We start from the raw sequence: 8,159 nt of genomic DNA, 5'->3' as shown, positions 1-8,159 counted from the left end.
CAAGTCCTGCGTGTGGACACCAAACGTGAGAAACGCGAGAAATTTTGGCAGAGGGATGGTCGCGGAGGCCTGCCCTCAGGGCCCTGGCACAGCGCTCCCCGGCACAGCCCTCCCGGCCGTGAGGGCAGCTCGGGCCGCGGTGGACTTAACTCGCCTTCGGAAGTTTCCCCGCCTCACCGGCCAAGGGGGCGGCGGGGGGGGGCGATACAAGCCGGGGAGGGGGAAGTGGCTTCCCCTGGTGCCGGGCGCGGAAACGTGGGCCCGGGCTGCCCGCAGCGGGCGCTGCTGCTGCGGGGCCGGGGCCGTCACCGCCCCCGCGGCCCCGCCCGGGCCACCGCCCCCGCCCTCCCGCCCGGCGGAGGGTCGGGCGGAGGCAGCGAGGGGCCGGCTGGGCGCCGTCGCGGTTGTGTCCTGCCCGCGGCTGTTCCGGCGGCAGCGTCACCCTCGCCGCCGTCCCCGCCGCAGCCTGAGGGGGCCTGAGGAGAGTGAGAGGCTTTTTTGGGAGAGGCGCGGGGCTGCCCGCCGGCCCCGCCCGCCGGCTGGCGCCATGGTGCGGGCCCCCCACCGGCCCTGAGGAGAGGCGAAGCGGGGGGGGCGGCAGGGGACGGCGGCGGCGCGGTTGCTAAGGTAATGGGAGTGGGCTGCAGGCAGGGCTGGGGCAGCGGCTTCTCCTGGCCCCGTTATTTCCTTCTTTATCCCCATTTGCGTGGCGGAGCGGTTGCCGCTCGGTTCTGCCCCCGTAGCCTCCGGTCCCGCCGCGGAGAGGGGAGCCCCGGCCGGCGGGAGGGGCTGCCCGGGCGGCCCAGAGGCGGGTAGTTTGCTCCGAGTTGGTAGTGGCGGGCAGGTGCAGGGCGGTGCGTGTGTTATATATATAGATACATATGTGTGTGTGTGTTCCCATATATACCGGCCCGCGCCACTGTGCCCCTTCCCGGGCCGTGCGGGTCCCCCCCGAGCGCACCGCGGCTGCTGTTCGCCCTCCTGCGGGGGCCCCGGGGAAGGGGGCCCGGGCTCGGGTGACGGCCCGGGGCGCTGCGGGCGCCTGGGCTCCCTCCGGGCGGAGAGGGGCTGTCCTCTCCCCTCGGGGCTCGGCTGGGCTTCGGGGGAGGCGGTGTCCCAGCAGGGTACAAGGGCTGTGCCCGGGGAGCCGGGGCTCGGTGGGGGACACGGGGCTGGGTGGGGGGTTCTGAAACTCCGCAGCTTTTCGGGGGGAGGCCTCGGGGAGGGACGGGGCGGGGTGGGAGGGGGGGGAGCGAGCGAGCGCTGGGGTACGGCTTGAAGGGGGAGCTGGTGCCCCGTGGGAAAACTTGGAAAGTGTTTCGCTTGGGTAGCGTGTGGCAATAATAGACTTTCATCCGCTGGCAAAGTGCGTTTGCGTGAAGACGGATCGGTGTGTGCGAGTAAAGCTGCCAGGCGCTCTCCTCCCAGAGCCTTAATCTCCTGTGACACTAAAAGCATCTCCTTAGTCGCTAGCTGCGACGGCGTAGAGGAAGAGGTTTGCAGGGCCAGCAAGGAGCTTCAAGTATTTTTTTTTTTTTTTGAGGAAGATGCAGGTTTTTGTATAGGTAACGGCACGCTGCCGCTTGTACGGTGTGGGCATCATAGCAGTCAGGGCTGCTGCTCCAAGAGCAGGCAACGCCTGTGGCTCTGATCTTGTCGTCCCGTCTGCACCGGCACTGCTCTCACTGCTGGACACAGCCCTTGCTGGGACGGCCTGGGTAAGTCGGGGTTTGCTTCAGCTGACCCGCAAGGGGCTTGCTAGAACGGCATCCCGATGGTAGCCTGCGTGCTGTAGAGCAGCGTGGTGCTTCCCTGAAATTAAAGATTATGGGCATGCATGGTTGCTCTTGATTGTTTTTTGTTTGCTAACTGCCAGGGTGTAGGGATCAGAAAGCAGGAAAATCTGTCTTTGATAAATAAAGCCATACTGTAAAACTCACCTTTGTGTTGGCGTATTACACTGTATATCAGTGGCTTCCCATCCCAAAGAAAGCTGTGTTTCGTTTGTGTTTGTGTGTTTCTGTGGGAAGTGCTTTGAGAGCTGTGAGTGTGAAAGCGCTCTGTAAAGGTATAGTGTTGTGTGTAATTGCTTGCTGAAGAACATAGCAAAAGAGGTTAACTGTAGTTCAAAGCTGTAGGGATTTAAGGCATTTGATATAATCGTAAATATAAATATTCTCCAAGGTTGATTTGGGTTTATTTTGAAGTGGAAGGTTGTATATATTTGCTATCATCCATTTCTTTCTTTCTTTCTTTTTTTTTTTTTTAATTGAATGACAGATTTATCCTAATCTTGCAGATCGGAAGGACTAGCAATTGTTTGCTGTGTAGTTATGATCCATAATACTTTCTTACCAGCTGACTGGGAACACTTTCACTATACTTTCTTGTAAATCTGCTTTAAAAAGAGGTCAGATGTTGAAGAGCAGTTATTGACTTGGGGGCATATGGTTACAAGCACAGAATAATAGTGTTCATTGCTTGAATGTGTGTGTTAAATGCTGAAGAAACTGTTTAGACTCAGCTGCTATTGACTTTATTTTTAGATGAGCTATTCCTTTTTCTAATGACCTGACTAATAGAATAATTAATGGCAAACGTCCCTTTTTCTTTCCTAACAGGCTGCAAGTGTAGTGGAGTTTAGATAGCCCTTATTTTTTCCATCTTCAACTATAGTGGTGATCAGAAACAGATGAAAGAAATAGTTATTTGCTGCACATCTCCTACTGAGGTTTATCAGTAATAGATGTTTAAAGATTGCTGTTCACCTACCTGATTTTTTTTTTTTCTGGTTTCTTCTTACTACCCTTCTCTTCTACGAAAAGGCGTAATAAGAAGCTGCATATAGTCATTGTTGACACTGCCTGCCTTAGTTTCTCTCTGATGGTCCCTGTGTTGCAGGTAGTGCAGATAACTGTTCTAATCAGTGACACCTGAGGATAAGAGGAAAAGGTGTGTCCTCTTAAAGCAGCAGTTGCCTCCCTGCTAACCCCACACAAGGTGTTTCAGTGTCTAGCATGTAATTCTGGTGGAGCCCACTGGTATGGTAGAGATGAGCCGAGCGCTGTTTGTTTGCAGGAGTAACTCTGTGTTGGTAAATGTTTCTGAGGCAGCTGGAGGAAAGCTGAGTGGAAATGCTAGGATCTGTCACCGTCCCTTCGAGCAGCCAGGAAGGGGAGAAAAGGAGAGGGCAGCCCTGTCCCAGCAGACTGCAGCAATCTTGCAGATGGCAGGGAAAGAAAAGGAGCTGCTGTATGTGGAGTAGCAGGAAGACAAAATAGCTGCAGTGTGTCATCCTATAGTCTGTGGTGAAACTTCTGAATCTTGCCATGGTGTCGGTCAGGCTTCCTAATGGAAATAAAGGGGTGTTGCGGTGTGATTATTTTTTTGCCGTCCCCAATTAACCATATGAGTCTCTAGCTTTTCAAGAATGAGAGATAACAAAGCTGGAGGCTCTAGCCAGGGATATCTTTGATACCTAAATCAAACCCTGCAGTTGTAAAGTGGCAGAATGAGGGTGAGCTGCTCTTCCCATGCCCAATCTTAAAAGAGTGCAGTTTTGCCCTTATGATCGGGTGTTCTGTTGTGTGTGCTCATCACCTGGAGCTTCAGTCACATTTCTGCAAGCACACCTTGGGTCTCTAGAAAGGAGGTTGTATGAACAAACAGGTCCACTTCCCCAAGCAGCTCTGGACTGTTTCAGGGTAGGAATATTGCTTCTACTTGTCAGAATTGAAATGTTCTTGGTTCCGGTGGAGTTACACATCTGACTTCCTCAGGCTACGAAATTTCCTCTTTGCATCTTTGAGCACTTATGTATAGTTGAACATCTGTCTTCATACTCTGAACTAAATTATTATGTTCCTACATCTCCAACTTTTTTTCCTGCAAATTTCTGCCTCTGCTCTTTGTCTCTTAACTTTCTGCGTAGCAGCTAGGAAACCAGTGCGCACATTGTGTCCTTGAGATGGTGGATTTATGGGGATTTAGAGGTAGCTAGAATGCACGCAGTCTGAAGTACTTTGAGAAATTTGGTGTATGTTTATGCCCCTTGAAAAGATAGTAATAGATGTATCATGGAGAGTTCTAAACTGTGTTTGACTACAATTTTCCTTGAATAATATAGTGACTTTTAAAGTTTTTAAAGGATTATATTAGTGAATCCATAGTGTTTTCTTAATCTACATAAATTTTACCATGAAAAGACTTTTCCATGATTTCAGTTACTGTTTCCAGCTGGAGTGATAGGGTATTGTGGTGACTGGAGAATGAGCTAATTTCTGCTGTTGTGCTCTATCTGTGAAGAGGAGCTAATTTGTATTTTACTTGTTGGTTGTCAAGCTCTAGGAAGATTGTGGAGTCAAGAGAGACTGCTGCTACCCACTTGTGTTACATCAGATCTCATACTATTTTTTAACATTTCTGTAGCTGATGGCAAAGAATGTGGAGAGAGAGAGAAAGAGAAGTAGATTAAAATTTCAGTAAGCAATAAGTTTCTGACATTTTGATGTCCCGTGAGCTCTGTATTGTCATGCTGGAAACAGCTATCTGCTCCTAGGCTCAGCAGCATCGGGGTAAGGCACTGGTACTGCACTTCACCTATGTGGGGGTGGTGGGGACCATGAGGTAGTTAGACGGTGAAGAGGAATTAGTGCTGTATTTTTGCCAGGAATCTTCAATTAGACATTACAGTCATCATCCCAGCAGAAAGGGACAATACTTCATTTTTTCCACTGCGCTTATAGAACCTGGCATTAGCGGTGAAAGGTTCACAGAGTAGTTAAAAGCTCCTCAGATTGATTACTACAGACCTACTGCGCTATGGGGATGCGTGTTGAGCAAATGATAACTAATGGTTGGAAAGCCAGGGCTTATATGTTCAATTTATTGCTCTGTCATCCATTATGTGAACGTGGGAAGTCACTTAATTTCATTGTGATTTAGTTTATCACTTTGTAAGAGAAAATAATATTTGCCTCTGTCACTGATGAGCAACTAGTTTTAGATTATGCCTTCACTAGTGTAATGGTAGTCTGGCATCGCCACGTATTAGCTCAATTAAAGGAACTGTCTTTATAGAAGTATTATAGTATAACAGCAGTAGTAGTAAACTATATTAGTATTTATAATGCATGTAGCATATATTGGTATTTATAATAGTACAGTTATGGCATTGTGGAGTTCAGGGTAGATGAAGTGCTGCACTGGGATTTGTAGACTCTGCTGCACTGTGTGGGTGCGTGAACTTGAGCTAGCTAATTCAGGAGTGGCTTAGATGCTTTTTACATGGCAATTACCCAAATGATTTGGACGTAGTTTGCATCTGAAAAGGCTGTGTGTTGTTGTGATAAACAGCAGGGCAGTGAAATCATAGTGTATTGCATCACGTCCTTGAAGTACACGGGATGCAACCAGTTGTGTTCATTTATACCGAGGGTATTGTATGGTGCTGCATCTTCAGAAGCTCCTGTGCTTTTGGGTAGCAAATTTCACATTTAATTTGATTGCAGGATACTTGCAATTTTCCATCCTCTTGAAAATGAACAACCAGCAAGAACTCTGAGCACCTTGGGGTGTTTTAAATGAGATTGTGCAGTCACTAATCAATGCAGGGGTGTCTTGGTTGTTGTATCGACTTGCATTAGACTACTTGAAGGGAGATTTATTTTAGCAAGCTCTGTTTGGAACAGGGAGTTTAGATGGAGTAATTCTAGGCCCCCAGGTACTGGGGCCTGTATTTTTTTATTTTAATATTTTGATTTTCTTCTAAGCCTGTATTAGAGCATCCATTAGTATGTGCTGCTTCTCATTTAATTTTCTCTTTGAATCAGTTTTCTTCAGTTGTTTTCAACTTATTGGATACAGTGTAAAATAGAAAATGTAGTCCACCAGCTAGAATTAGCTTACTGTAGTTGTAATTAATACTTTCTATGGTGCGTATAGTACAAGGCACTTTCAGAGATGGTGTATTTGACGGACCAACTTCATGGACAAGATGCTTTGAGCACACCTTAACTGATCCAAGGAAGAGGGACTTATATTGGAGGAGATTAGAAGTCTATCCTCAAGCTCTGTATCATCAGTGCAGTTACTCATTTACCACAGGGAATGATTTTGGCCAGTAAGTTGGCATTGTTGTAAAACAGCAACACACAGCTTCAGCGCTGTCCTTTGCAACTGCGCCTTGCAGACTGATAGCACTTTATAAATACTGCAGTAGTTTAGGATCACCAATTCAGATGAAGTTCAAAGTTGGGCTATATCTATCTCTTTGCATTTCTAAATCCGTATAGTACTGACACTTGTTTCAGTTAAATATTCAGTGTATATTTGCTGTTATATTCTCTGTAGCTATCCCTGGTAACAGTGTGTTGGCTCAGAGCCTTTCCAGGAGCTCTTGCACTCACAGCAGTATTTTTTTATTGGAAGGTAGACTGATTACAGGTGGATACTCCATTTTGTTCTGAATTCTTTGGAAGAAGGATGGAGGTATTTGAGGCAGTTTCTTCCTGGGTATAACATCATTCTGATCCATTAAAAGTAAATCTGGTATGCAAGTGCCCATTTCAACAATTGATTTCATAAAGGGAAAAATTTGCCTTGTTGATAAGTAATTTGTGTGTCAATATTTGCTACCACCCATCCCCATTCCATTTTTCTATTTGGTTGTCTTGTTCACCTTGTTTATCTGTCTGTCAAATAATATATTGAAAACTCTGAAAGTGTGAAAGGTCTTCCTTTTAAGTCAGTAATGCTTCCAGTACACCTTGGGTGGTCAGACCAGAACATTGGTAGTGCGTATGTCTATTTAAAAAAAAAAAAGAGAGAGAGAATGCTTCTAATTGGGCATTGGGGAACTTGGGACCTAGTCAGTGTCAGGTGCCAAGAAAGTTACTTTGTCTTGGCTTCCACCCCTAGGTTTCCTGGATGTAACAACCACTTGTGGACAGTATTTTCAACATTCCGAAATGCAACAAATATCTGCAGATTTAGAAATATATAGAATCAAAATGGGGTGTGGCTCCCTGGGGAAAGGGGGGGAAGGTAGTTGTCTTCCATCGTTTATCAGGACGCAGTCTGATAATCTGCCAGGTTACTGAGACGGGTCACCTGTGGCTAACACAACTGGAACTATCCATCCTTAGTGTCTTCTGTTATAGAGTTATGTGACAGAGTGACTACTACGGCATTCGTCACAGATGGAGAGAAAATTGCTCAACACCACAGAGCGCGCCCTTTTTTGGAGGTGGTACAAGGCCTTGGTGATCCCTGGTTAGCAATGTTCTACTTAGACTGCCACACTGTGAATATTTACTCGTTTTAATAAAGGACATGCATGATTGGGAACAGCAAGTGATTGGAGAGGAGTACATACAGAAACCAGCTGCTCACATTAGGTTACATGTGATTAGAGTTTAAATGTGTAGACTGTGTCTATCTGCAGGAAAACAAGTGGCTTGCATTGCCTCATGTGAGAGCTAGTCCTGTCTAAGAGGTGGCTGGGGCCATAGTGCATATCCTTGGCCAGAGGGATCTCCTCTGGCCGCCAGATGGTATTGCTGTGGCCTGAAGATACAGTGATTGTTATGTGTGGGTTTTTTCCCCAAGTACAGTGTTTTAAAAAATGTGAGATTGTCCTGCAGCCCACCAGAAGGATGAAGTTATATGTCACATGACTTGGGACATGGTGGGAGGCTGTGTGGGGTTGCAGAATCTATTGGGAGACTGCTGGAGGAATGGATAAGAAGCAGGAAGTCAAACCCTGTGTAAAGTCATCCACGCTGACTCTTGGGAAGAAGTGATGATGGGTGAGAACTGTGTTCCCAGATTTATGTCCACATACTGGTTTGGAGGTCTGCGAAAGAGAACCTGGGAGCAAAACATCAGTTTAGCAGTGCCGATGATCAGGAGCCTGGAGCTTGCTTCCTGCCCTAGTACTGTGTGGAAATGTAGACATAGCTATAAGATGTTTTGAGGCAAGTTTTTCACAGGAAGCACTTAGGTAAGTGTATGGAAGGAGACTGCACCTTTAGGAAATCTCCGTGAGAGTAATCAAAATTGGAAACCCCAGTCTTCATCAGGATCCCAGTTTCCTTAAAGGTAAGAAAAAGGGAATGTCCCAGAATTGGGTCCTTTCTTGCTGCTCTGGCAGAGTGAGG

The 8,159-nt window shown here is 47.2% G+C and overlaps 1 protein-coding gene across 6 annotated transcripts in view; it reads left to right on the top strand.

Annotated features, from left to right (window-relative positions):
* The first annotated feature begins 336 nt into the window (after positions 1-336).
* Positions 337-8,159, top strand: part of RGS6 (regulator of G protein signaling 6) — a 293,044-nt gene continuing 285,221 nt past the window's right edge. For 4 of the 6 annotated variants that reach the window (XM_074584769.1, XM_074584764.1, XM_074584760.1 and 1 more), the window contains exon 1: positions 337-627. The gene's annotated coding sequence lies outside the window, so the exon portion shown is untranslated. Of the gene's footprint in view, positions 628-1,212; positions 1,719-8,159 lie in introns of those variants that run through there. The other 2 variants (XM_074584758.1, XM_074584761.1) reach the window with 2 other exon arrangements.

Source organism: Larus michahellis, chromosome 4 (genome assembly GCF_964199755.1).
Source record: "Larus michahellis chromosome 4, bLarMic1.1, whole genome shotgun sequence".
Taxonomy (NCBI): domain Eukaryota; kingdom Metazoa; phylum Chordata; class Aves; order Charadriiformes; family Laridae; genus Larus; species Larus michahellis.
This window is presented reverse-complemented; position numbering and strand designations above follow the sequence as displayed.